This window comes from Melospiza georgiana, chromosome 2 (genome assembly GCF_028018845.1).
Source record: "Melospiza georgiana isolate bMelGeo1 chromosome 2, bMelGeo1.pri, whole genome shotgun sequence".
NCBI lineage: Eukaryota > Metazoa > Chordata > Aves > Passeriformes > Passerellidae > Melospiza > Melospiza georgiana.
In genome coordinates this window covers 57,361,497-57,388,675 of record NC_080431.1, presented here as the reverse complement: position 1 = coordinate 57,388,675, position 27,179 = coordinate 57,361,497, and positions in this window count along the sequence as shown.

Sequence of the window (27,179 nt, the reverse complement as noted above, 5' to 3'; positions counted from 1 at the left end):
AGGGATGGATTGTTTGCACATATGGTTTGCAAATGGGCTTGGGTTTGGGTCCATTTCTTCAAGATGGACATGGCCCTTTGCATATGATTGTTCTGGCGTACTGCTGCTCTGCAGCGTGCTGTGGTGCCCATCGGATCTCGAGAAGCTGTTCTGGGTGGCTGCACAGTTCAGTTCTGTCTGAGCAGGGCTGCAGACACTGCTCTGCTGAGCGCTCCCCTCTGAGGTCTTAGAGGAGAAATGGGCTGAGCTCTTGCAGGCTGAACTCATAGCAGCTGGTGCAACTCTGTGTTGTGGACCCCACACTGGAGTCTCCAGGGTTGGCTGACAGCAAGAGAAACCCTTGGAAGCACGAGGTCTTCAGGAGCCGCGGGGTCGGGTGTGGTGCATGAGTAACGGTATGTAATGCATGTGCAAGGGGGCTCTGGAAAATACCTGAGAACACCAGAGATAACAGCAGGAGCTCTGTATTTATCTCTGAGCTGGAAAGAGTTGCTCATTCAGTTCACTATCCGGTCCTGAGAAAGATATATGCAAGGTCAGACAGATAGCTAACCTGCCTTTCAGAAAGTTCTTCCTCCTCCTGGCTGTTTCATTAGTTTGTGAGCTAAGGTAAGAATAATATATATCTTTAACCTTTTCAAAAAGAGCTTTGGATGTTCTTATTATCTGCATGAATGTCTAATTCTGCTTTTATTGCTGGCCAGTGCTTGAATGCATCACACAGCAATGACTCACACTGGGTAATGGTATGTCATGTAAAAGGCACCTCTGTAAAATGTATTTCTTTTCTGCTGCACTACTTGTGGCTTTTCTTCTTTTGTTTATGGAAGACTTGTTTTCATGAGGCTTCTGTCAAAACTTATCTCTCAGAGAGTCCAGTTTCACATGAAGGTCCAGATTCTCATTCTACAGCCATGCAGTTTAGAAGCACTAGCCTTACATGAGAATGGCACACAGTCTACAAAGGCATGCATTATGGATTTCTGCTACAGCTGCAGGAAGAAGAAAAAAAAATACGGGGAGTTGGAAAAAGTTCCTTTAAATAATGCATGGTCTCTTGATTTGGGAATATCTTTGATTTTTTTTTCATTTTCACTAAGTTTTTAGGCTAAGTTTGTTTTTTTTAATGTTTAATGTTGACAAAGCTGTAGTAGTCTTTGAACCAGCCAGAGTAGCTGGGAAGCTGAGATTCCTTTTCAGTAACTACTGGGCATTGCTCATGTGCTCAGGTATTCCATGTTAACTGGTCTTGCCTCTGTCCTCTTGGGCTCCATGGTGGTGTGTGTGAGTGTGTTAACCAAGAAAACTCATAAGAAATGTCACAACAAAAGTTTGTTAACCGGGAAAACTCACAAGAACAGCTGAGCAAGACAGTGATTTCTATTTTTCATCAGAGGAGTGGCTTTTCTCTGGTTTTGTTCCATGCAAAATATTTCTCTCATTCTTTGAGGAAGATTGCATTCTTAAAATTCCTCAGAAATCCCTTCAAATGACTCTGCTTCTGCCTGGCAGCAGTCATCTTCACAGGAGCTTCAGCTTTGTTGGTTGGCAAAGAGACTGGTACACACAAAGGAGCCTACTCAAGTTTCCTGAACTTAACAGAAAGTTTCTTCATATCCAGCAGCAGATTCTGGACATGATTAGTCTTGTCTGATGGACTTTTCAGAATGGAAGAAGATCCATTAAGATGTTTTTTCAAGAGTTTGTTAAAATATTATATTAAGACTAATTTAGTTTGCAGCAAGGTATCAGAAAGTGAAAATGTCCCTGAGGTAAGGTCACAAAAGGGCTTGCAAGTCTAACACAAGAAATGGAAGTAGCGAGTTATATTGACAGATACAGTTCCTAGCAGATTAAATACTATGGAAAACTGGGAAACTGCTTAAAAAATTTAATGTGCTATTTTGAACTTCTCTCATTAATTCGTTATAGAATTACTTTACTTCAGTGAAACTCATTTAGACCAGCTGGGGATGGGGTATACTATATGCTGTTGGGGAGAAGCAGGAACACATTTGAAGAAGTTTGGCAAAAGTTTTCAAGTTATTGTTGTTGCAAGTGTGAGAAAATGTCTGTGCCTGAAGAAAGCAAGCAAGTTACCTTCATCCGTGGCACTTACTTATTTAATGTGTATTTAATAACTATGTATTTAATGCATGACTTTCACCACATTTAAACCCCAAAACAATATGAAGGATTTATGTTGAACTTAAAAGTGAACTGCACGTTTTCTGTTTCCAGTGCCTTTGAATAATTTTTACATGTTTTCTGTCTGTACAAGTTCAATTGCCTGAAGGATACGATTATGCTGGAACAGTGTGAACTGAGGAAAAAAAGGCACCCCAATATTGACAAAAATTCATAGGTTTCTCTAGCAGTTCAATGAGGGTGAATTTAGTTCACTGAGTTTAAACTGAAGTCTTTGTGGGTTTTCTGCTGACAGGGTTTGAAGGCCAGATTGGCAATATGGTGCATTTCTTACTTCCTTTCCAATTACTAATGGAAACCATTATGAATTTGTATGGAACCGTAATTGAAACCACATGATTTCAAATCACTGTAATACTTAAATTTTTTCTTCATAAAGCCTTCATATAATCTATTATTTCTTCTCTCAGTATTACTATATAGGAGTATTAATACTTGCTCCAATAGTATGAAAATACAGACAGGTCCCTGTATATAGTGGGATGATTCTTTTCTATCCTCCAACAGCCTTCTCTTTCCATGCTTCAGGATCCCTAACTCTGCAATTTTCTTTCAGTACGTTTTCATCTGTTCCAGTGAGCATTAATTCCTACCACAATATCCTCCCAAATTAATTCCCATCACATTATCCTCCCAAATTCTTTCCCTTAATAGTATGTCCTCATTGCTGAATGCCCCTACTGCACCTGAGCTATTCAGCAGGCTGCCATACCAGGTGGATAGAAGAAGGAGTTCCTAGGAAAGGGATGGGTTTGTGCTACAGGCTGAATATAGGACTGCAGTAGTCTGTTGATTTAGACAGAGAAAGGAACATCCTTTCTGTGTATCACACAAAACCCCCATTTTATAGTGTGCCATGACAAACTCAATATAAAAACCAAGAAGTCATAAAAATGTCTTGAATGAGTCTCAAGGACACAGCAGCCAAAGGCATTTAAAAAGGAAAGAATTCTTAGACAATTGAATTTAAGGTGTGAACTGGGTTGCCCAATAATGAGTTTTATGTAAATACCAAAAATTTTAAGAGAAACTAAATGGCTTTACTTGTACATCCTTGCTTCTTTTCTTGTTTAAAATAATAAGAATACTCCTGGTAGCAGTGAAATAATTTAACTCCACTATATGAAATGTAATGTGGTTTATGATTTATTCTTCTGGCTGCCTTCTATGGACAGCTTTGCCTAAATTCTGTAGAGCTGAAGGCAGTGGATAGTGGCATGAAGCCATGGAACATTAGTTAATGCAGCAAAACAGAAATGCAGGAGTTATTGTAAGTACTGAAAATCCTGGAGAGCAAGGAAAGTAGCTGAAATAGCCAGTATAATAACTTGATAAGCCTAATGTGAAATAATGTGTGGATTGGCCTAACCAACAGCAGGAAGGGGAGATCTCTAAGTTTGGCCATACACCCAGCTGTGATTTGTGCCACATGATTGTGTGTATATGAAGGGATTTCTGGAAGAGCTGGTAAGTTGAAACTGATTGTGTGAGTCCCCCTGGTGCAGATCACCTGATCAGCCATGAAAATGCCAGGGAAAGACCTCCTCTGTTTTCCCTAGTCCCACATAACTTTTTTTGGTATTTCAAAATTAATTGATAATAGAGGGCTCTCATAATTATCATCTTTCCCCACTGCTCCCTGGAATGTCCCTCCCTCTTTATATTTTGGCTCTTGTCCAAACTACTACCATCTCTTTTCGCCCACCACAGGAAGAAGTGCAGTTCCACCACCTTTATCCGCTGGAATTATTCAAAAACGGGCTGCCTCTGAAAACATCTGGCTGTGTTTTAGCATGCTGTTTATCAAACTTGCATGCTATTAGGCAAATACAGAGTTATGAGTAAGCCATACCAAAAATGAGCAAAATAATCATGCTCATAGACCGAAAAAAGAAACAAGTAAAAATGTATTTCATTGGAAGCTCATAATTTTTCCTTGAAGAGTCATTATGTAGAAGTATGTTTGGCTTTGTATGTATGCCCCTGTGCTCAATATAGGTTTGATTTAGGGGAAGAAGAGAGGGAGAATGGACAACACAGGCGCTCTCACTTCTGCTGCTCTGATGATCTCAGTTTCAGTGATTGAGTAATTCCTAATTTGTGCAGATGGCAGATGTAGGCTCTGGGGTCTTCTGGTTTATCAGTTTCCAAGAACTGGCTTAAGAAACTTTTTTTAAAAGTTCAAAGAGCAATGTTTTGAATCTCTGGGATACATTGTATTCTAAAGGAAATAATTTCCATGTCCTTTGAGATTTGGTGCTTAATTCTGTTTCACTCTGGATGAATTACAATGTAGGAAGGAAAAAGGAAGGTGTTAGTATTTAATCCTACTCCTATTTAAAAAAAGTTGTTTAGAAGGGATCAAAGTTCTTTTTGTGCTCTACTGAAGACTAGCTAAAAGATAATCCTCCCTTGTTTTTGACTCTATGATTACGGATGCATTATGGACGTTCATACTGCAAATGCAGCTGCCATTGAAAGTTCTGATGTGAACACAATATGGGCTCCTAGGTGTTTACATTCAGAGCAGTACAGGGTCTATCTTGCTTCTGGGTTGTGACAGCTGGTTCCAATTTTTGAAGTGTGTTCACTGTTTCCAATGAACAGTACATTGCATTAACTAGGTACATCATGTCTTCAGATAGCTGAGGACCTGCCAGACTGTGAGATAGATTCATTGCTCAGACCTTCTATCATGAGTAGTCATTTTTCATTAGTTGCCCTGAAATTTGGTGAAAATAGATGAAGATATAGCCATAGGTGAATTTTGGTTGTTTTTGAGGAGATTTGACTTTGCTTTTAATTGACTTTTCCTTTTTACATTGCAGATTTTATTAAATGAAGGCAGATTATAAAATATTTGGTAGTGAAAGGTCTATCCAGTCTGCACTTCTGTTCGGTTGGTTTGTTTGGTTTAGTTTCTTTCTCTGTCATGTATACTCACATCCATTATGTTGAAGAATATTCCTGCTGTCCACTGAACCACGTCAGACCTGCAATTAAAGTGTGTTCTCTGCAGCTTCCTTAGGCTGAAATCAGACCTAGATCTAGATACAGCTTCTCTGTAGCATCCTTCCAGTCAGAGCACAAACAGCACACGTCACTGCCGGACGCCGAGCAGAGGAGAACAGAGCACAGTTCACACCCACACTCATCTCTTGGATGACCTTGCAGCTCTCAGCGGGGAATATATCCAAGTTTCTTATCACCACATGGAGAGCTGGAAGGAGAACAGGAAGAGAAGCATCTGTTTCTCCCCTCTTAGAGCACTGGCTCTAGGGTTAGGGGCACAGCTAGAGAGCTTGAGAGCTTATTAGCACTTCCAAATGTTTCATTTCCAAGCCTTACAGCTAATGACACATGCATGTCCCATCCTTTGCTGGTTATGGAAAAAGACAGGCTTGAATAAATGCTCTGTAATAATCTGGGAAATAGGAAGAGGGGAAAGAAGTACATAGAGAAAACTTGTTATCCCAATTAATGTGTCGTTAGACTGACTACTGGCTTTAATATTGCCATAGTAATGTTTGAGATGAAAATTTATTACTTCCTATCATTTACTGATTATAGTATAATTTACTGATCACATCCAAGACCCAGTTAGCATAGGCCTTCTCACCTGGGGAAGTGATAGCTCTGTCTTTGCCTTTTTCTTGAAATCCAGGTAGAAGATGGAAAGTGCAAATATCCCCATGTGTAGTGGTTAATTTGGCCTCCAATTTTATAACAATTTTATAATTTTATAATTACAGAACACTGAGGAGAACTATTTTAACCCCTCCTAAATCATTAAGTGTGCAGCTCTCTGGTGCAGGGCATGTCCTATCTTGGCTCCTTATTGTGAGCTTTCAACAGCTTTTATATTCAAATTAGTTTTCTTTACTTTGAGGGTCCTCTCAAGTTGTTCCCTTTTCAGTCAAGCACTCAGCCAGAATGACACTGTTCCTATTCCTTTATAAGAATCTCAAGACAACACAAATTTTATTTTAAATCTGAAGTGTTCCTCACACTGCCCTATTTTTCACTACTTCACTGCATTCAAATACTATAGAGATGTGTCAATTGACATGTTTTCTAATGGAAAGCAGCCTAACCTTTCTTAAAAGAATTCTGCCAAGTGTCTTGTACAATATGCTGCCTTTAATTCACAACCAGATGAAAAAAAAGTATTTTTAGTAAAAGTTTAATAGACCTATGAGTTTCCACTTTATACTTTTGTAGGTGAGAATATGTATTCTTTTGATGCATTTATTTCACAGAGCAATCACATCACTCTCATATCTTACACGCCACTTCAGATCTTCATCTGAGCAATACTGGTCTCAAGCAATGGTTTCCAATCCACAGAATGTGGGCAATGAGCCCAGCATTACTCATGGTACATTTGTTCCTATAGATTTTAATGTATTTAACATGACATGAGATCAGAGTGGCACGTGTCCTCTGAAAGCAGCACAGACACTTTTAGTCATACTTTTATATACCTCTCATAGTTTACAGATACTTTCCTATCTACTCTGGAATGTTGATTATATTTTGAGGGAAACTTTTTGAATGCTCAGATACAGTCTAAAGAAAGAGTGTACATTAAAGGGTGTTCTGCACAAAAATATCTGTATTTTTATGGATACCTCCTATCTCCTCTTTGATTCATTAGGCATACAAATATTTCCTATAAAGAAAAAAAATCAAGTATTAAAACATAAATTCCTTCACTTGAAAACACTTTGGAAAAAAAAGTCTTTATATATACATATGTATGTATATATGGTCTATAATATCTGATAGAGTTTATAAATTTATTTCCTACAGTGATCATGGGTGAATACAAACCCTATGGTGGCATTTGCTTGGGTATGATTTCTGGAAGAATCATTTTATTTAACTCTTCTTTTAGTACTTGCTTTTCCTCTTGTCATTACCTGGTATTATTCTATGCTGTATCTATATCTATATTTGTATCTATCTATCTATCTATCTATCTATCTATATCTATCTATATCATCTATATCTATATCTATACCTATATCTCTCTAGATTTATCCATATATCTATCAGCTGTGACTTTTTTAGCACTAAGAAAGAAAGATTTTCCACTTTTTTCTTGTGTTTCCTTTATCATCTTTATCTGTGTTACTCTCATCATGATGGCATTGTCAAGTTCTTGCAAGCAGTGTAATCAGTTGTTATTTTTCCTTCTGTTTTCACAGAGTCTGGTTTCTGCTATTTGTCACAGCATGCAGTTTTTTTGTTCAACTTTGTTGTTTTTTCTCTGCACTCTAATTCTGAGCTCCATTTTTCCGTCTCAAGTCTCTTTCATTTTAGCATGCTGGGGTTTTTTTGTCACGGGCCCATAAACTAGTCCACCATAAAACACCTTCCATGGAGGAGATTGAGAGGGCACCTCATCAATGTCCATAAGTATCTGAAGGGAAGATATCAAGGGGATGGAGCCAGGCTCTTGGCAGCGCCAAGCAACAGGACAAGAGGCAACAGGCAGAAACTGATTCACAGGAAATTTCACCTGAACATGAGGAAGAGCTTCTATACTGTGTATGTGACCATGCACTGGCACAGATTGCCCAGAGAGGGTGTGGAGTCTCCCTCAGTGGAGGTATTAAAGAATCGTCTGGACACAATCCTGTGACGTGCTCTATGATGGCCCTGCTTGAGCAGGGAGGTTGGACCAGATGCCCCACTGTGGTCTCTTCCAACCTGATCCATTTTGTCATCCTGTGATTCTGTGGTTCTATGTTTTCCTTAGGTTAGCATCTCCAATTTGCTGCCTGGTTGTCAGGTAAAAACTTTTCTTTCCCAGTTATTATTTGCAGATGGCAAGTGTCCAGACTGGGCAGTGAGACACGTTCAGTATTAATTTTTAGGGATAGAATTTATTTTTTTAGTTTTACCTCTAGAGCCATAGGCCATTTCTAAATCCCAGGGAGCCTGGTAGAGGCTGGATAAAGTCGGATCTGCCTTCTGACTGTCTCTCTGACCGCATGACACAGCAACATCCAAGTGCCACAGCCGTGCAGGACAACTGGATTTAGCTGGGCCAAGTTACAGGTACAGTTTCCCCAGATACACCAGAAAAACAGCAAACACAACGTGTTTCTGGTTGTGTGACCAGAAACAGATTTTTTCCATAGTCCAATTTAGGCTTTTTGACTGTTTCGAGTATTTACTAGCAACAGGGTATGTGAATTCTTTCTGGAACTGACTCTGATGAAGCTTGACTCTTTGTTCCTCCTGACCTCCTTTTGACTTTTTCAGCTATGATGAATGAGTCAGGGTCTGAAGGTGGTGATTTGGGTGCAGCCTTTTCTTGTGTTTCTGCCAGAGAATGTTTTCAAAAGGAGAACCAAACACACCATCATTTAGGAGTTTCCTTCTTGCCCTCCTTTTCATCCCTTTAATAATGTTCAAATATTACAACACAGAGGACTGTCATATGTCTGAGCTGGTTTTGTTGCTTGCCAGCATTCAGGCAACAGATTATAATAAATTATAGAGAAATAAGCCTCTTTCTTAGAAAGCTAGTGTAGATCTGCCCTGTGCTGTTGTGTCCTGATGTATGTAAACTGTCTGTTACACACCTCTGGAAGTGTTCAGAAGATTAATGCTCTAAAGTAGCTCTACCCAGAAATAAAATTGTGATTATATCCTGTTGTCTACAAAGTGGGTCTAAAAAGTCCTCAAAGCTTTCCCTCAGCTGATGGAAATAAAGGTTACCAAAACAGAGAAAGAAAAAAAGTGTTTCTTTGGGTCATGTGCTCATCATCAAAAGGGGAGGGAGACAGAGACTCTAAAGAAAGGCCTTCAGGTTTTGTAATCATCTTCCTGACCCTTCAACTAGAGGCACTTAACATCTGCTGGGATAGATGGCTATAAAACCAGGAAGAAATTAGTGAAAAAAAAAATTTAAATTGTCCTATTTTATTCCCAGGACGACTTTCTGATGTTGTGGAGTGATCTGTACAACCTCCAGTAGCACTTGAAAGTATGTCAAAGCCAATAAAGCTTTATGATTTCAGCTAAACCCCGGATTTTTGAATGAAAAACTGATAATTCAGGGATTGTTTCCATCTGCACCTGCCAAATCTTTTGGCATGATGCTGAGGTGGGCAGAAAGAGGCAGCATTTTCTTGAGCTACCACAACCTAAACCTGTTCAGCTGAGCTTCTTGAGCCCTTATGCTTCTCCCTCTTCTCTGCGTTCATGGTTCATGAGATAGTTACATCTGAACTTCACCCTACTTCTCCTTGTTCCTCCTTTTCCACAGGACAGTGGGACAGAGCCAGAAGTGATGCTGACATGACAAAATGGGGAAGTCTTTCATACATGGATGAGGAGAAATGGACGAGGAAAAAATCTTCTTCTTTAAGTTTTGAATATAAGAGTCTTTCAAGATGTGGCCATGGGAAAAGCCAAGGCAGTCCAAAAGAATGTGAATTTGTGGGTGGTAAGAAAATATTGTATGATGCTTTCTGCCTAACTTGAGTTACAAGCTTCTGTTCACTTTTTAGCGCATAGCAAAGCAGTCCTAAGTGCTTACACTGAGTTTTTATTGATTTAGAGAAGTGGATAATGTTAAAAACCTTTGTAGTATACTTCCTTTCTTTCTTAACTTTAATAAAAAAACCTATTTAAAATCATACTTTATAGAGCTTGAGTGACTTTCTTACCAAGATAATATTGGACCAGCTGGTGTAAGAACAGTGCCCCTTAGGATCAAAAAAATGACAGGTGCTTAAAACAATGGACTGTGTCTGAGGAATAAAGATTAATCCAAATTTTGTCTTCCCTTTCATAGAAAACATTTTTTTCTGATTCGGACAGAGCACTGCAATACCGAGTCTTAATCTATTATAATCAGCACAGTTAAAAATGTTTGGTCAATAGACTCACTTTTGCTATAAAATTCAGATAAGGTAGATCAGCTCCTGATATAGAAAGAAATAGAGTAGAAAGAAATGATATAGCCAGGGTGAGCACTGTTTGCCTGGCTCATTTCTCTGCCTCCTTAGTTGCATGAAAACATAAATCACAGTTTCTCTCCCACTGGCATCCTCTGCTCGCAGAGGGCACTCGGGAGTTTGCTGTTATTGCTGACTTCCAGAACATTTATACTTCAATAACAAAATTACTGGGAGAGTTAGGGGAGGAAATTCAGCAGCTTGTTTCCACAGCTGTGATTCAAAACCTCAAAGACATTCATACCCAGTGAATGAGGCTGCTGCAGACCAGCACTCTTTTCGTATCCTGTCTGCTTTCTATCACCTCATTAGGTTTTTTGGTTTTTTAGTCAGAGGTCAGCTGTGTCCCTCTCCCATTTGTACACCTATGGAGGGAACCACTTGGTGAATTTTCCCAATAGTGTGAGATTTCCTCTTGTGTTATGTAAGTTGTATAACTCTTTTGAAAGTCTCAGTTTTACTCTGATTATTTTATTTCTCATATTTCCTCTTTGTCAGGCCTGTTCCTCTGTGGGCACCTACTGGATACTTTTCTTCATGAAACTGATCCTATGGAATAGGTGGGGTGCTTTTTCTGTTTTAAAGCATCTGCAACTGGCGTATTGCTGCTCTGTATGGCTGTGCTATGTTGTATTTCAACAAGCTAGGGAAATGGGCCTGAAAAGATGTGCTCTTATCTGTAAATAGTACTTAGGGATACATTTTTCTTAAGCACATGACTATTCCCATCAAAGCTGTCTGTGTAAGTGCTTTATTAGGTCCTTGTAGCAATAGTACAATTTTTTTGATATAAGGGCAAATGAGTACTAATGAAAAATTGTGCTGAATTCATAATATTTACTGTATCCTAAATGCTGGAAATAAATTTCTCATTTTTGGAAATGTATTTCCGAGGAGATGTTAGGTAAATTATTAATATTTTTGGAACCTGGAAGTCAGTTTTAAATATTGAAGACTAGTGGGAGTGAAACCTTTGATAGTTCTTCCAGTGCTATGAGTAATCTCCACTTCCACAGATTAAGAAAGATTTCCTTAGAAATTTTAGTTGCTCAGAGGATGTTTTCTTTTGACCTATTATTATTAGTTCTGTGGAAACAGCATTTTTTGTCTGTTAACTTGGAAAGTTTTATGACAGAGAGCACTAAGCAGCAGATATCTGCTTACTGCTCCTTGCTTAGTGGTTGCGTGCAAAAACCCACAAGTAAAGAGAATGCATTTGCCATGGCACGATGAGTAAATTTAGCAGTTTTGACAGAATGTATTTTAATATTTAGGAATGTCAGTAATAGTGGAGAGGATCAATTTTGAGATACCTCTTACTTGTCTTGAGGCATATGAATCCCTACCATTATAAATAGGAATTTCTGAGAGTGGTGTTTATGCCTTCTTGTTTTCAGTTATGAAATGTAGAAAGCAAGTGATATCTCAGCATGCTGTGGGAAAGCAGGCTGGAGGTGCTTGGGGCAGGATTATCCTCCTGACTAAGCCCAGCAGATATTTAAAGGTCAAGTTGTGCAACCACAGGATGCTGAAGGGAAGGTTCACAGTGCCAGGGGTCAGCCAGGAAAGTGCTGTTGGAGCAGAATGCTTTCTGTTCCTGGATTTGGTTCTGGGATGAGGAGGGAAGATGCCATGACCTCACTAGCTGCCAGCCAGGTCATGGCAGTGACAAGATAGGTTTCTGGGTCCCAGTGTGAAACAGTGTTCAGGAGCACTGGTGAGGAACTACACCTTCAGTGTATGGTTCTGTTGAGTCATAGCTGCAGACAAATCCATACAATGGTTTGCTGAGGTTGTGTGCATGGAGAACATCAAGAATAACCTGACTACAGTTTCCACCCTTTAGAAATGTGCCCAAATTTCAGGCTGCAGAGCTGCCTCCTGTAGAAGGGAGGACAATGCCACCAGCACTCCCATGAGTCTGCTGCTACTGTGTGCATGCTGCTGCTCACCTGCACATGTCAGGTATAACACTTGTCCTGTATCACCTACAGTTGGATGCCCTGGAGGGGCACAGCATACACACAGCATGAATATGGTCAGGGCACTGACATCCCTCTTCCTATCCCCTGTGGAGATCCCTGGGAAAAGGGATATTATTATTATTGTTATAATTATATTAATAATTGTTATATATATTATATAATAATTGTTATAATTATATTAATAATATGCAATAGTATTTTACTATTTATAATATAAAATTATATTATATATAATAATAGTAATATAAAATCATTGCTTCATTGAGGGAGGCAATTTCTCATGACAAGTGTTAATTTGAAATTATATGATGGGGATTATTTGTTGGTGATATTTCTGCGGATGAAAAGGATTCTTTCTTATTGTGGGTTTTGATAACTCTTGTCAAGTGGTGTCAGGGCCAATGTAAGACAAACAAGTGATTTTTTTCATTTGGGAAGGATTTCTCTTTCTTTACAGGATTAGTCTTTTTCCACTTCCTAATGATTATATTGTAGATGTTGTGAGTGGAACGTAAATTTATTTCCCCACATCTTCACCAAGAAACAAGATAGGAAAATATGGGGAAAAAATCCTCAAGTGTGCTGCTTGGTGTTTTCATGGTTTTGTTTATCCTGTTGGCTTGAACTCTATTAATTTTGTTGTTTTCAGGGGGTTGTTGGTTTCAGGGGGTTCAAGGTGATAAATCATGAGAAAGCAGAAGTAGTATCTTTTGGCTCACAGACAGGCTGATTCATGGTTGGGGTATGGAGTAGGTCAGGTCTTTCCCAACAAAACATAAACTGCCCATTACTGTAAACCCTAAATTTTAAAAAATATCTTGGATACCTCAGGTGTGGCCCTGTACTGTAGCTAATGACCGGTATGCAACAAATACAACTCTTTCAAAAGTTTTTTCACATGGGACTGGGATCTTAAAATCTGGGATGTATAGCATTCATAAAATAATAAGAATAAGAAGTGCTAATTACTTGTTCTGATGGTGTGATTACTCTTATTCCTGTGAGGGTTTCCTTTGCCCAGATGTGTCAGTTCTTTTTGTTGCTGGAGCTGGGGAAGTTGGATGTGTGTCTTATTGGTGTGAGTGCTTTCCTTCTGCCACTCCTGCTGACCTTCCTCAGTTTGGATCCCCGACACCTCTGGGTCCCTCTCACAGTACTGAGGTGATGCTGAAGGCACCATTTCATCATGAAGGAGTATAGACCAAGGAGGAGTTTGGACACAGATGTTTTTAAGCTGTCTAGTACAGTTTAGAGTAGAGAATGTGAGGGATAAGTGATAATCCATGAGTGCTGGAAGAAACATCTCTCACCACATTCTGTAAGGTATAGAGAAAGGAATGGGATGTCCTCAGCATGACCTTGTTTTACAAATCTCTGGAGGATGCATCGTGGCTATTCCAGAGAAATCAAAAAAGTACATGGTGCTTTTTCCAAGAACTACTAGACCCTGGGACCAAAGGCTGCAGCACATAACTTTTCTTGTCACATTCATTTTCATGCTGTAAGGAAATCATGTGGTCCTCTGGTCCAACACTACCACTAGCCACATGACTGGGTGAATGAAATCAGTATCTATGTTACCATCTTACTGTACATCCTTATTGGCACTATTTGTTGGGTTTTTTCTTTACAACAGCTTTAGAACAATTTCAATTTTCATTGTTTGAAAAAAGCAAGCTCACTTTTTATCTTCTACTTACTATTTCACTATTCATCTTTTGGCTCTGAAAATATGAAATTTGTTAATATTATTGGGTATTTTCCCTCCAAAATAAATTGACTGAGTCTACTGGTTGAATACATAGACTGGCATTGGATAGAGCAGCTTGGAAATAAAGTCTATAGGAGATCTATGAAGAGTCCTGCATGGTCAAAAAGCTCACACAGCTGTGTATGTGGCCAGCAGGAGCTGTTGCCAGCTTTGCTGGCTGATGTGATAACACACAGGTAACTGGGCTGAAGACTTGAAGACAATGCAAATTGTCACTGTGAATAAAGGTGAAATCTAGAAAGAAACCATCTAGTTGTTTTTAGAGTATTGCCCAAGTCTCCAATACTCTTCTTTTGCTCTTCACTGTACTAAGACTAAATACTATCAGAGAATAAACTCAAGGGTCCCCTTCACAGTCCACAGGGCTCACGCAAGGGCTTAACAAAAGGCTTTGACAAAAGAACGCATGTCCTATGTCTCTGCTGAATACCAGCCAACCCTGAGAATGTTTAAACTTCCTAGTAAACTTGATCTTAATCAGAGATCTGTTTCTCTGGTCCCTGTGGCTTTGGGATCAGTGCCTGTGCCTGATGGACTTCAGCTTGGCTTCTAATCCAAGCCCAGTCCTGCCTTGGGCCTTTCTCTGCTGAGGCCCAATGACAAACCTGTCCCATCAGACATGGCCTGCACATGGCTTGGTCCAAGCAAGGTGTTGTGTTCATGGGATTGCCTGATGTGTCTGACAGGGTCAGGGCCTGCCAGGGCCATGTCACTGTCATGTCTCCGTGCTATTCCCAGTGCTTGAGCATCACCAGATCAGTGTCTCACAAAGTGTAGCCACACCTGGTCTCATCTTCAGGGCCTTCAAACTGTGTTTTCCACCTTCCATAGCTGTACTGAAACCAGAAATCTCTGGGCTCTCCTTGCTGAGCAGAGGTAAACAGCAGCGCATAGATTTGTGGTATCTTGGTTGGAGCACTGAACTAGGAAGGAGGTTAACTTTTGGACATCTAAGCCTACACATTTTATCTTTTAATTGCTTCATGTGAAATGCACTTTAGAGGCAGGGAAGAAGGGAGTGCAGCTCAGGAGTCTCTTTTTTCCTCTGACCAGTGAAGTAGCAGTCAACTAAGTCTAGCTCTATTTTTTATTCCTGTAACTGTACAAAAAATAAAGTATTTTCTTTGTAAAATTTCCCAGATTACCTGTCACTGTTAGTCCAAATGAGTTTTGAAAGAAATTGTATATTGTATTTCAGGTATTTTTTACCCAATTTGGACATAAAAATAATTAATGTAATTACTTAAGGGTACCGAGAAATGTTACCATAACTAGACAAAATTCAGCTCTTTCTTAGCCACTTTGTGGCAGAGGAAATAACCCAAATAGTTGGACTGCATTGCCTTGCTGGCTTATAGGAGAAAGCTTTTCCTGGGTTCACTAACAGTATTTCACTTGCCAGCATTCATCTGTAATAAATTCCTTGTGGTGAGACACAAGCTCAGCCCGTGATATTTCAGGTACCCTACACCATGCAGCACAGAAAGGCACAGAGATGCTTCAGTTCACATTGCTGGGGCTTTCTCACTGTCTAGTGGCAGATCTGCTGGGCCAGCACAGTGTTGCAGCCAAGATGAAAAGTGTTTGTGAAAGCCCTCATTTGCTCATGTGCCAGTGCTGCTGTGCTGCTCTGGGATCTGGGAGATTATCTCCATTAAGTCCTAGTAGTGTTTCTTAGATATTTCTACTCTTTCAGTGCTAGTTTCAGCATCAGCATGCTGTCTTGTGCAGTATGAAGACACTGAGACAGGAGACACTCCAAAGGGGGCACAGACACCACAGGGCTGCCTAGTGGAGCTGGGCAGCAAGGAAACAGAGGTCACTCCCCTCTGCTACCTGCCAGGGTGATTCCGCAGGCTGAGCCATTAATGGGAAAAGAACATGTAGATTAAAATATAACAGCAAGCTAATTCTTGCAAGCCATTCCTGTGTTAAGATGTAGAATCTGGTATAGAGAGTGATATAATTTTGCAATGTTCCATTTTCCTGTGCCTAACATGTACAACACTTGGCACACTGCTCGACAGTTCTGTGTTAGAAAACACCATCCATGTCTGTTTCCTCACTAGACTCCTTGTGTTCTGCCTGAACACAAGGAGTTTGCATCCAGCAGGCATTTCTTGATGGCTAGACACAGAGACTCCAAAATTCAGTAAATATTTGGGTCAGATTCTGATCTTTGTTCTGCTGATGTGAACTTGGAATAACTCTTGGATTTCAGTGATCCAGACTTGCACTTTCAGTGACAGAAAGTTTCTTGGGCTGGATTTCTGGCTGAGGCAAATGGGTGTGCCTTTCTTGGACATGAGCAGCTACAGAGCTTCATATAGATGTAGTTAAGAATTTACTGAATATGCTGCTTTTAGATTAGTATGTATTAAAACCATGAAGTGGTGTGTTTGTTTTTTGTAATTTGATTTGAAAGTCACAGCTGTGGAGTAGATTTCCATTGTGGTTGCAGCCACTGAGCAGCCACTTTTAATTCACTGTCTGTAATGCGGCTGGCTGAGTAGCCAAGGAAACACAAAGCTCCAGATGGAATGAAAGATCCACTTGAGAGAAGAGGAAAGGAACCTGCTCTGAGATCTGCATTTCTTCAAGCAATGTCAGATATTCCTGAGTTACAGGCCTTGTGCTGCTGTCCCAGACTGCACTGAAAGGCTGTTGAAATTTTATTTCTTTGCCCCTGGCATCCCCTGTTCTTTTGAACAAGCAGTGGTTTCCTAGTGTACATATACATTTTTGCATAACGTGAAAAATGTCCCAGTCTGTACTTTCCATTGCTGAAGGTATTTCTGTTATCTTTACCACATACAAAAGGGAATGTGTTTTACATCCTTCTCTACATGTAAGACATATTAGCCCAAGGAAAGAGAGCTGTGGGCTGGGAGGGCTTTTTTTCCTGTCTCTGACATTAGGCAAGTCAATCAGAGCTAGATTTTCAAACAGATACTTTATACTTCTTGTGGTTACTAAGATCAACAAGGTACAAGTAGTTCCTTGCTATCCATCAAGTATTCCCCACCATTTTGATGTGAAAGGAGAGCTTTCCTGGCTAGCAGTGGTTATGAAGGAGTGAATCATTTGCATCAGTTAACACCTGCTGCCAAAGGATATGCAATAGGATTAACAGAGAAGAAACAACTCTGGGAGAAGTAAGTTACTTAATTATTCTATTTTTGAGATATTTTTCATAATTGCAAATAATTTCAAAACATTTATAAATGCTCTCTCTGACTTTGGACTAAGGACTTCACTGTACATTTGAGAAGCAAATGTCAGCATGAGAAATGGTGTCCTAAGTCTGAGGACATGGAAGTTTATCCTCAAATCATTAGCAGCGTAGTCATTGATCATTTAAACCATCCATCAGGGCTTTTTTATCCTCCAGGATATAAAAGAACACTACTCCACCAAGTCATACAGAAATTCTATGGCAATTGTAGACCTACCAACCTTCATTATGACATCTTACTCTGGTCATATCAGGCATCATATCTGGGTAGTTTAGTGGAGTTCACTGCACTCAGACAAAACTACGTGAAAAAATGGCTTTATTGGGTAAGGAATTCTCTGATGGGTTGGGCTCAAACAATTATATTAAAGGGGTTCACAGTCACAGAATCACAGGGGGAACAAGGTTGGAAAAGACCTTTAACATCACCCAGTCCAACCTATGACCTAACTTAACACTTCCTCATCAACTAAACCATGGCACTGTGTACTGCTTCCAGTCCTTTTTTAAACACGTCCAGGGACGCTGACTCCAGCATCTCCCTGGGCAGACAATTACATTTCCCTGTCACTCTTTGAAGAATTTTTTCTAAAATTTAACCTGAACTTTCCATGGCACAGCTTCAGACTGCATCATCTTACTCTGTCAGTTGTTGCCTGGATGAAGAGACTTTCATGCAGCCCTTTGCTACTTGATGTGCATACACCTCATTCAATCCAGGAAGGGGACATAGCTCAGTGATCCTTGATCATTACTTTTCTCCCAGCATCCTACTTATTAATATTCTCCCTATTAATAGTAACAATACTTAATTTTTCTTTTTTTGTTTGTGTGATATCAGAAGAAGAAAACTCCAGGTCTCACTAATTGTTGAGATATTTAGTGGTCATCTTCTCAACAACTCAAATCTTGTAACAAAGAGAAAAATTTTAAGCAATGTGGTTTATCACATACCTTGTAAACTATTGATTTCACTGGTGGCTCTTGTTCTCCCTGATCTAAGAATCAATTTTTTCCAGTAATTTTTCAATGGGACTTAGTATATAGAAATCATGCTATTGATTTCTTTTTGTCCCCCAGGGGAGGTATTTCCCTCTGTCATAAATTTCAGTGAATCAATTTAAAGGTAGATTTTATAGTCATACATTCAAAAGTGGTCTCTGTGAAGCATTTGAAAAGTTTGTAACAGTGGAAAGGCAGTTGCTACCTACCTAAGTGAAATAATGATAAAATCAAGGAAGGAAAGAAAATTTTGCAGTACATTTGCTATTCAATTGCTGTTGAAGTGGGTATCAACTTGTCAGCTTCATGGGGAGGTGTGAGAGTTTTCATCTGCTTTACGGCAGCAGTGACTTCTTGCAGGCTATTATGATTTATTTATTGAAATCTTCTTGTTTTGGAAAAAGAATTTTAGGAATCACTTCAGTTAGAAAAAAATCTGATGAAAGAAGTAAATTTTACTCTGGGAAATGGTCTTTTCAGGAGCAAAGGGAGGAGAGGCTCAATGCGAGGTGAAATATTTTGCTTTTATTTTGCTGTTTTTCATCATCCAAACCCACCAATTTGTTTTTAAAAGCTGCATGTGAAATACTGGTTTTTGTGTCACTTATATATACACCGCATGAAATTTTTTTCTGGGGTCATACTCATAATGGCTGGAGTAAACTCACTCATAATTGACTTACATGAATTAACAAAAAAAATGCAGTGTTTCTGAACAGTCCAGCAGTATTTTGCTCTGCAGCTACATCGTGCTGAAGTCAGGGGTTCAATTGGCAGAGTTCAGTTGCAGGGACTGATATTTCCATCTCGTCATCACCACATTAATTTTTTTCACTGTGAGTAGCAGTGCATAGAAGCCAAACAAAGAAATGAGGATCAGGGGATTAAAAGGAAAACTGACATTAAGAATAGAGAAATAATTTAAAAATTCTTTAGATTGATTAATACTGGTTGCCTACAATTCAGTCTCAACTGACCATTTAAATAGACCTCAAGGATTTACTAACCTTTTTTCAAGTTATTCTGGTTTCTGTCCAGCTTCAATCTCAGAGAACAAAGAAAGAATAACAGTGTCTCCCTTGTCTCAAAGAGGCAGCATACCAGTAATTATTTTCTTCTTTATCTTTCTATGCAAAGTTCATCCTGTATATGCTGAAAGTTTAATGACTGAATGGGAAATTTGCCTCACTTTTGGGTTATGGAATCACAGAGTAGTTTGAAGGGACCTTTGAAAGTCACACAGTGTAAACCCCTGCAATGAACAAGGACACCTTCAATGAGGTCAGGCAGCTCAGACTTCCATCCAACCCAGCCTTGAACACTTCCTGTGCCTGGCATAACTGAGGCTTTAGTTACTTGAAAGGGCCAATGTAACTTTTTCAGGTGCAGCGCTTAACCTGGGTGTCATTGCTGCTGCACTTCAGCCCAGAATGAATGAGGAATAAGGGAAGCTGGCAGTTGTAACCAAAAAGGAATTTCTTTAGGTTAGCTTGTGGCTGAAGTACATTGATTAATAAATAAACCTTGAGTCTTAAGTCTTGCAAGGTATGCTGATACCACACATTAATTTTTTTTCTCATGATTTTGAGAAAAGTAGATATACATTTATATCTAAAGATATATAAAGATACAAATCTGTTACAAAGATACAAAGGTCTTATAAAGATAAAAATCTGATTTTTTTAATTTTGAAGCATAAGTAGGTCCTAGTATTTTGGATCACCAGATGCAAAGTTTTTTTTTCAAACTGTCTCTAATGGGTAAGAATAATACAGTAGGTGTTGATACCTATCTACCAGCTGAGGCACAAAGAGGCTCAGAATCAATCGCTGCAAGGATAAAAGTTGGCCAAAGAACCACTGCTCAAGGTAAAAGTTATAGTCATCATCACAGAAAATGCTTATAATCTTCACCAAAAAAGGAAAGAGAATTATAAATCATCTCCCAGGTGAAACTTAGCTACATATGGAAAAACTCAGTGAACTCAAGCAGACAGCTCAGTGAGAGAATGTATCAATGAGCAGACATCTGAAATGATTGGTGAAGTGGAAGAAAATCAAGCTGATTTTCCATCAGTCAAGCTGAGAAGAGGTATCTCAGAGAGATATCCAGAGGTTGGGGTTTTAAAAAACATTTATTTTTAAAAATACTTTGGAAATATCTACTTAAGAAGCTAGGCCAATTAAGTATTACTGAACTGAGATTTCACTGGAAAAATGAAATGGAATCAGTGCCTCAGAGTCCTTGCCAAGTGAAGAATGGAAATTGTGGAGTATAGGTCTGACAAGGAGCAGAGGCACTGGAGGAGACCAAAGGGTTGTGTCTGGAAGCTTTGCACAATGACATCTGACATCTGAGGCTTAAACTGCAGCAGGGTGTGCCAGCTGCTGCTGGAAGCTGGGAACAAGAACTAATGAGACACCTCATGTCTGGCACGCTCTAACGCTGCTGGAGAGGAGGTTTGCACATGAACTGTTGGGAGGGGTGACCAGGCTGCTGGAAATGCAGTTGTAACAGTTCAATGGCTTGGTTCATCGGTGGGGATAAATGCAGACACAAGCAAAGCAAAAGCATGAGCTGTGAACAGTGTGATGGGTTGTGTCCTGTCTCTGAGGACAGCAACATCAAAGTATATCAGGTAAAGATTAGAAAAGAATATGGGTGGACATTTGTCTCTGACATCTGCAATCTCCCTGCATCATGACCATAACTCCTGGACAGATAGTGGCAACATGACAGCCACTGAATCTGAGAACACTGAAGGACAGGTACAAAATAGGTGCAAAATCTGATGTAATGCGGTCTGCATTGGCTTTCAGAGGGACCACTCTAGTAAAGCACCCCCAGAGCCATACTAGGACATTGTCTGGGTGACAGCTGGGTGGAACACACCAAGACTGAACCATGGAGCAAGATAAAATGACAGCAGAGTGGAGTGGCTGAGCTGGCTTCCCAGCCTCTTCTCATTTAACAGGGCAGGTATGTATGCTTCCTGCTGGCTTCCCCATCTGAGCAGCCCCCAACTCCCAGAGATGGCATGTAGAAAAGGTACAGCAGAGAGAGGTGGAGTGTACCTTCAAATTTTAAAATGTTTTGTTTGCTTGAATTCCAGAAATCCCATAATGGGATTTCCCATCTGCAAAATCCTTCAGGGAAAATTATTGATCTACAGTGGTATACCTGGCTGCTGCCTGCCGAGGGACTGTCTGTACTGCAGCAGTCTGCCAGGGAAAAGCAAGCAAGACATACCTGATAGGTCTTGCTGAAATGGGACTGTTTCCATCAGATCATGATAAACAAGTAAACTCCAATAAAAATGTCTTGGAAACCTCCCAATGGGAAACACCCCTTGTGTTAGTGACACCACATCAAACCATCCAGACCCCATTCAATCATCAGCAATAAGTTCAGTTTGCTGAAGCATGGAGAACATGAAGTTGTTAAATTATATTTATGAGATACAGTCTATGGAAAATGCTTTGCAAAGCAAGAGTGTGTGATTGTATAAGGCCCCAGTTCTCATAAAATGTTTCCTTTTGCCAAAGCATGTCGACAGATGCATGTATTCATGTAATCCTCTCATTTGCCTGAAGAATAGAGCTGCTTACTGCTAATTAAATCATTTAGGAGTTTTGTGGGAGCTCACTGGTAAAGGGGTCAATGTTCCATGAGCATTAGTCATGATCAATCTTTTTGAGAAAGTGCAGTTATGCTATGCTGCCTTTTGGATATTGAACAAGCTAGGGAAATGCCAGCGCTTCTTTGTGAGAGAAATACTTCTTGTTGCACTACTGGTGACAGGTATAGCAAAATAACTAATAAAAAAGAGGTGGCTGTATGTGACAGATATCAATGAACATGTATGAAAAATACATCTATCTATAAATATAGATAGATATTATCTATCTATATTTATATAGACAAATGTATAAACAAAAGGAAAGGCAAGACAGCCACCATCAAAAAGCTAGGACTGAAAGCTGCTAAAAGAAATGCATGGAAGAGGGAGATCTATTGGTTGGTGTAGGCATCTCAGATAGATCTTCCTATCTTAGCATCATTTAGGTTGGAACAGATCTCTAAGATCATCATTAATTCCGGTCATTAACCCAGCACTGTTACACACTTACTACTAAATCATTTCCCCAGGTACCACATCCATACATTTTTTAAACTCAACCACTTCTCTGGGCAGCCCAGTCCCATGTCTGACCACCCTTTCAGTAGAGAAATTCTTCATTGTATCCAATCTAAACCTCTCCAGCCCAACTTGAGGCCACTTCCTCTCATTCTACCACTTATTACTTGGGAGGAGACTGAACCCACCTCACTCCACCTTCATTTCAGGAAGTTGCAGAGAGTCATAAGGATTCCCCCTGAGCCTCCTTTCCTCTGGGCTAAACAACCCCAGTTCCCTCTGACACTCCTCATAGAACTTGTGCTCCAGACCCCAGCTCCTTCTCCCCAGAGCCACTTTCCAGCAGGTCAGCCCCCAACCTGTACCAGTGTTTTAGGTTATTTCTCCCCAGGTGCAGGACCCTGCATTTACCCTTGCTGAATTTCAGAAGGTTCCTCTCTACCTGTCTCTCCAACCTCTCAACATCCCTCTGAAGAGTCCCACAGTTCTCTGAGGTCCCACAGACACTCCTCCCAGTTTTGTATCTCAGTGAAGTTGCTGAGGAGGAAATGTGCTGAATTCCAAACAACTGGGACCTGCCCAGTTAGCCAGGACTGCTGGTAAACAATTGAAAGTAGCTCTGTGAGCCCTTTCATCAGCTCTCTCAGTACTCTTGTGGATCCCATCCATCCCCGTAGACTTGTGTATGTCTAGGTGGTGTTGTAGATCAATAACCATTTCCCTTTGGATTCTGGGGACTTCATTTTTCTCTGTCTTTTAGCTCAGGGGGCTGGTGAACAACTGGTCTTACTCCTAAAAACATGCAAATAGCCTCAGTCTTTTCATAATCATTTGGCACTATGGTTCCCCTGGTATCCAATAAAGGATGGAGATTCTCTTTAGTTTTACTTTTGTTGCTAATTTTTGTTGTGTTTATAGAGAGATTTTTGTTGTCTTTTATTGCAGTAGCCAAATTAAGTTCTAGTTGGGCTTTCGTCCCTCTCATTTTCTCCCTGCATAACATCACAAAATTTTTTTAATCTTTGTAAGAGGTCTCTTCAACCTGCTCTTGAATCTTTAAGATTTACTTCTTGAAGAATATCCAAACTTCCTGGACATTTTTGCCCTTCAGGATGCTGTCAACCAGGCTCCTAAACAGGCTAAAATCTGACCTGTGGAAATCCTATTGTCAGTTCTTCCAGACTCCCTCCTGACTTCTCAAAGATGTGAAAATTCTATGATTTAATGATTACTGTTTCTAAGACAGCCTCAAACCATCACATCTCCCACTAGTTCTTCTCTGTTCACTAAAAATGTGTCCTGTGGGGCACCTCCCCTGGTTCCTCACTGACAAACTGTAAAGAAGTCGTCTTAACACTCTCTCAAGGAACATCCTGGTATGTTTCCTCTCTGCTGTTTTATTTCCAGCAGACTGGTGAGCAGTAGTCACCCTAGAAGAAGGGCTAACGATTTCGAGACTTTTCTCAGCTGCTCACAGAATATTCCTTCTGCCTCTTCATCCTGCTAGGAGGGGTCTATTACAGACACCCACCAGGATATTTGCCTTGTTGGCCTTCCCTGGAATCTTACCCATAAACATTCCAGTCATTAAGCTCCAGACAATCATGACATTCCCTAACCTACAGGACTACCACACTACCCATCCTTCCTTGCCTATCCCTTCTGAAAAGTTTATTACCATCCATTGCAGTTGCTCCAGTTGTTCAAGTCATCCCACAATGGCAGCTATGTCCTAATATGCCCTTGTGTCTTTGCTGCCAGAAGGATCTCCATCCCCTGCCTCCACAGAGTGAAGGCCGTGGCTACACACCATCCCTTAAATATTAGTGTGCTGCTCAAGCAAGGCTTGTCTTACCCTTTTTGTCCTGTTTAAAGTCCTTTCAATGAGCTCCTTATGCCCTTCACACTGCCAGAATCTTCTCTTCTGGATTCACCTGAGAAGGTCAGCTCTTAACTTTTATCCTCCACTTGCACTTAAGTATTTAAAGTCACCAAAACTAGCTAAACAACACAGCTCCCGCAGCCTCCATCCTGTCTTTATTTCTGAATAATCCAGGGGTTGTGGAGAGTTAGAACCTGAAAGAAACGCCTTAGAGAAGAAATCTGTACATCTGCAAAAAGTCAGAAAATTCCAATAATCAAAGCCTAATAGTAAATGACTCCAAAGACCCCAAATCTCATAGCAACTACAACATTGAAAAAGCAAGAATAAAGGGTATACAGGTATACTGCAATTTTTTCTAATAATCACAGTCACTACTGAAAATGGAAAGGAAAGCTCTAGACTTATACTGAGTCTTGCAAAGCAAAGAAACATAAAATGCTATGAACAGTTGAAGTCTGTTAGTGTCATAATAGTATCAAAATCTGAGAACACAACCAGTGCTGGCAGCTAGGCTGTAAGAGGGTGCCAGCACAAGCCCTGATCTCCTGATCTGTCTGTGATGAGCGATTTGGAGCTGTCTTGCAGCCATGAGTCATGGTGCTAGGAGCTGTACAACCATGGCTGACCCAGCATGGGGTGGGTGAGCAGGTCCTGGAGGGAGGGAAGGAGAGGAGCACTCGGTTCTGCACGTGAGCAGGCAGTGCAGGTGGTGCAGAGGGAGCAGGAACCACCTTAATCCTGCCTGGGGTGAGCCCTGGTGTGATTGAAAGATGTCCCAAAGCTCTGATAGCGTGTGCCTGGATCTATCCCTGAAAAATGCTTTGTTTGTCTTCTCATCACACTCTGGTGAACTTCACACATGCAAAATTCAGATCCTAAAGAGTTCTGTTAGCTAAAGTTTGCATGGTTATATTATTGCAATTGTTATAAGGGAAGAAACATTTATTGCATTCTGCTTTTTTTCCAGAGAAGGACTGGCCTATCAAACATGATATAATGCAAAGACTATGGGGGTACTGGGGTATTTATTACTAATAGTTTTTCAGTTTTCTGTGTGATACCTTATTGTTTTACTTGGGGAGTGGCCAGAGCTCATTTTCTTCGTGTTTTTAAGAAAAAAACATTAGCCATAGTCAAATCACTAAATGTGAGGTCTTTTGGCTTCATATTTGGTATGAAGATGGCTGCATATTGTGATTTCCTTGCAAGAGATTGAAATATTTTTTCTTAATTATGTATTATGTAGGAGATAAAAAAGTCTTTTCCGTCCCTTAGCACTTAGTGAGAGCCTCTGCATTATCTTTGGTTTTCTTCTTCATCTCCGCCCTATCCCAAACATAACTGCATCCCAGTCCTCCACGCTGTTTTGAGGATTTTCCATCTTCTTTTTCCACATCTGTCTCTCCTTCAGCTCCCACTAGAAACCAACCATTATGTCCATCACCTCTTTTTCCCATTGCTTATCCAGGCATCACCAGGAAAGCTTAATAGTGCAGAATGTGATTTCTAATATCCCTAGGGGATATTTCACACTGGGATGCGTGCACACACACAATGCTCTGTCTGATAGAGGTGCATTCTCTGTCTCTGCTTGCAGTGGTGGAGGTGGGCTCCCACAGCTTTAGGACAGTGGAACAGCAAGCCCTCTTTTTACAAAGTTCTTAGGAAATGAAGGAGTACAATGATGTTAGCTAACGCTGGTCTCAATCCAGAAGAAATAAAACTCTATACTGAAATAAGGTAACAAGAACTCCTTACTGTTCAGAGGCCATAGCCTGCACATAGTTGCATTGCTCCACATGTTTTTGTTTAACACCAGTGTGTCACTGGAAACATGGAGAAAGCTTCATGACCTTGTTTCTGAAAGGACTGATGCGTGACTAGATTGAACTGAGAAATTATAACAAAAGCAACAGAACCACCCTTTATGCTGCTCAAAGACAGTTTGTGTCTGCCTCTGTCTTCACCTGTATCTTTTCAGCAATTGTCCTATAGGAAGAAACATCATTAGGAAAATTGTTACTGCTCAAAACCAGTTTGGTTTTGCTCACTGAGCAGGGACAGCTTGTGAATCACTTTCAGCTTCTGCCTGCTAAATTTCCAGGTGTCATGAGCTGGTGTTCAGTGTTTCTTCCTAGCATTTCACTTTCTTCTGGGATCCCCAGGCATAAGCAACTGGATAATTTTTAACTCAAGACAGGTCTGACTGGCCAATGCCAATCATCTAAATTCCCCATTAGTTCTTGGCATATAGTGATGAAAGGCACCATATTTCTTTCCTTCTTTTAAACTTCTTTTAAAGTTTGGATTTCTTGTCATTTTCTTGCAATGTCATCTTTTCAGACATCCTTTATTATGTGTCTTGCTTCTTCTAGTCAAATGTTCATTCATCTTTTCATTACAAATGTCTTCCTAAATGAGCTAGTGAAAAAAGTCAGCAGTGCTATGTTGGGTTTTTAGAGTTTTCTCACTACATTTCTTTGTCTGAAAAAAATTTGTCACTATGTGCACAACACTTTCAACCAAAAGATAGCATAGACCAGATGTTTAATCTCATGTAACTTTGAGTCTACTATGCATGTTCTTGTAACTGGCCATTTTTTAGTATTGAATGACCTTTCTTAGTAATTGTACAAATTTTACTAAAAGCCAAGTTAATCTGAGTTGGGAGGAGAGGGTTAAAACCATAAGATTTGGTGAGGGGGAAGTAGTTTCACTCAAACTGACCTTTTCTTCTGGGTATGCTAAGAATATCAGTTTGGAACAACTTTTATTATGTCCACTGTTGTTCATCCTCTGCCTGTTTTGAATAGTATTCCTGTGCAGGGATAATACACTCCCACAGACATGCTTGAGCCTTCTGCTGGAGAGAGATAATAAAAGCACAGTCTTGTGATAAGTTGTGTGTGCATAAAGGCTTTTGAAATATTGGGACAGGCAACAGGCTCTCTGTTTTTGCTAGGATGAGCTTAGCCTAAG